Consider the following 3393-nt stretch of genomic DNA (forward strand, 5'->3'; position numbering starts at 1 on the left):
TTCTGTTTGTTGGAAAGAGTCACGTACAGTAACTGCAGTCTGTGGCAGGGAGTCCTCCTCTTCTTCCTTGTCCTGTTCTTTGGTGTCTTTTTCCACCAGAAGCTCAGATTTTCCATTTGCAGTGTTGGACTTTTGGTCATTTTGCTCCTGTGTGATTTTAATGTAGGACACTTTGACTTCTTTCAACTCTTGATAAAGAGTCTCTACTTTCATGTCATGAAGCTCCTTGTTGGAGCAGAGCTGGGATTTAAGCTCACTGATTTCCATGTTCAGTGTCTCCTGGTCCTGCCTGTGTTTATCTTCCTGTTCCTTGAGTTGGTTTTGAGCTTCTAGGAGCTGTTGTTGAGCGTCCTATTTGCTCTTGTTGAGTCCTGCATTGGCCTTCAAATTCAGCCTCCTTCAGACCTACAGAGTCAGTGTGTGAAGCCTCTGTGGTTTGGGTAGAAGAATCCACACACTGCTCTGTGGTAGGGTCACTGACGTCTTCATGCAGGACACGGATCATGTCATCCAGCATGACAACTGCTTGGTTGTCCTTTGTTTGAACCTCTGTTTTGCTCTTATCAGGCTTATTATTATCATTAGCCTCCTCCAGCTGCTCTATGAGCTCTTTAATTGTTTCTTCATGCTTTGTTTTGTCGGCGATCATCTGTGCATGAAGTTTGCTCACCTTAGACTGGTAATAAGAAGCCCTCTTATTAGCAGCTACCAGTTTCAGTAGAGCTCATTCTGGTGGATTTGGGAGGCTTGTAGTTGATGCCTGAGAGCAGCGATCTCGCAACATGAATCATACTGGACTCTGCCATGATGGGGTATAAATCTGGGATTGGGCTGATGTTGCCACGTCCCTCCCTTTGGTCCAGGGTTTTGTCCACTGGTGTTTTTCACGTTTGCCTCTGTCTCCATATTCACGTCCTCCTTGGTTCTGACATAGGGATGGATTCAGGGTTTTCTGACATTTCTTCATTTCTCGGGTTGCTTCCATCAGCAGCGTTGTTCTGGGCTTCCAGAAGAGCTCGAGCATGCGCCCGAGTAATCGGTCGCCTGGGTTCTTCAGCCACTCTTTTCTGTTTTTGCCCCTTTTTTTCTTGGCTTTCACGTCCACTTCTGTTTGAACTTGTGCCACAGGACGTGTTTCAGGATTTGGTGTTTGGGGTTTTTGAGGTCAATTTTCGATCTTTGCAAAATTGTTATTTTTGGTCCCACGACCACTTCCATCTGTGCTTCTGCCATTTTATATGCTTCAGCGTCTGCGTCTGTGTTTCTTTTTGCGTCTTCCTTATCTTGGTTTTAACAAACAGGTTGTTTTCTAGTTCTGCCATCGAAGAGTCGCTACAGTTGGCTGAATTTCTCTCGTAGTTATGGATTTCCCATGACAGAATGTGATGTCATCACAGGCACAAAGCCTGTGATGACATCACAGGCTTTGTGCCTCTGAATCTGTGATTGGATAATTCCAAAATAAAATGCCCACAAATTTACTTTAAAAAGTAATTTTATTTTGTAGTATATGTTGATTTAACACTATAAAACATAGAATGTCATCTATGTTTTGTTTTTAATTCAGTTTCACTGGTGAAACTAAGAAACAACAGGCTGTAGAGGGAGACTTTAACAGAGCTTTACTAACTCTTACTGTCATATCCAGTGTGGACAAATCTGTATAGATTTATATTAATATATTAATTTGAATAATCCAGGTATGCAAACTAAAAATCACAGGAGAGCTCATGAGACCACAAACACTGATCAGGTCCAGTTCAGAGAAACAGAGTTTTTGGGGGATTTTGTGCAAGATTGATGGTTATTCTACATTTTAATATTTTTAATGATAACATTATCACACTTCTTTTTTTACAAATGCAAATTAAAATTTTCAGTCTGGATGGAATTCAACTTAAATTCTATATCTATAAAATTGTGTAATTTAAATGTTTTACTTCTTAAGCATTTTTATTATGCCTCAGCTCCTTGGAAGACAGGACCAACTTCACACCTGATCAGATCTGCACACTGTTAGACCTCTGCCTTACCACAACATACTTCAAATACAACGAAGGCTTCTATAGACAAAACATGGCTGTGCCATGGGCTCCCCGTGTCACCTATTGTAGCCAACCCTTACATGGAGGAAGTGGAAAGGAAGGCTCTTGGCTCTTTCAAAGGGAGAGTACCCAGCCACTGGTACAGATATGTAGACGACACCTGGGTCAAAATCAAGACACAAGAAGTGGAATCCTTCACTGCGCACATTAACGCTGTGGATAAAAACATCAAGTTCACCAGTGAAGACACAAAGGATAACTGTTTGCCTTTCCTGGACTGCGCCGTGCACATTGAAGAGAATGGCAACCTCAACATCGAAGTTTACCGGAAGCCCACACACACGGACCAGTACCTCCTCTTTGTGTTCCATAGGGTGATGGGAGTCAAACTTGGAGTAATTAGGACCCTACACCACCGGGCAGAAAAATGTTCCCTCTAAGCCTGAGGGGAAAAAAGAAGAACACACATGTAAAGGAAGCACTCAAAACATGCGGTTATCCTAACTGGGCGTTCATAAAGTCAGCAAAGAGGCACAGAAAAGAAGATCAGACACCAGCGAGGGAGGATAAGAAAGACAGACGCAACAACATTGTCATCCCCTATGTAGCCGGTGTATCAGAGAAACTCAGGAGAGTTTTCTCCAAGCACGACATCCCAGTGTACTTCAGACCCAGCAACACTCTCAGACAGAAACTGGTTCACCCGAAAGACAAAACTCCAAAACACAGACTTAACAATGTGGTGTATGCTGTACAGAGCAGCGAGGAATGCCCAGACCTCTACATTGGAGAGACCAAACAGCCACTTCACAAGCGCATGGCACAACATAGAAGAGCCACCTCCACAGGACAAGACTTGGCAGTCCATCTGCATCTTAAGGTCAAAGGTCACTCTTTCAAGGATGCCAATGTTCACATTTTGGACAGAGAGGACAGATGGTTTGAAAGAGGAGTGAAAGAGGCCATCTATGTCCACTGTGAGCGACCATCTTTGAACAGAGGCGGTGGCTTACGACACCAACTGTCTGCCATCTATAATCCAGTTTTGAGTTCCCTCCCCAGACGCCTCAACGCCCACTCACATCCTGGGCCATCTGACCTCAGGAATTCACATGACAAGGTGGGGCCAGGTTTCACAATGAGCTCACCCGAAACCCTGGCTGATTAGGTCCCACACCCACTTTCACACCTTGGCTCATGTGATTAGAGGATCATCAGGGGTCCTTGTCCCTCTTGGGGGATACTCCCACTGGGTTTAAATCTGGGACTCTCGGCCATTTGACCTTAGAACTGAAGAAGCTTCTCGGATGAGAAGTGAAACGTCTTCAAGCAACTTAAAGAAGTCCAG

At 44.1% G+C, this 3393-nt stretch overlaps 1 pseudogene; it reads left to right on the top strand.

Annotated features, from left to right (window-relative positions):
* Positions 1–1974: 1974 nt before the first annotated feature.
* Positions 1975–3123, top strand: LOC120436111 (annotated as a pseudogene).
* Positions 3124–3393: the final 270 nt, after the last annotated feature.

This window comes from Oreochromis aureus, linkage group 23, assembly GCF_013358895.1.
Source record: "Oreochromis aureus strain Israel breed Guangdong linkage group 23, ZZ_aureus, whole genome shotgun sequence".
Classification (NCBI taxonomy): Eukaryota; Metazoa; Chordata; class Actinopteri; order Cichliformes; family Cichlidae; genus Oreochromis; species Oreochromis aureus.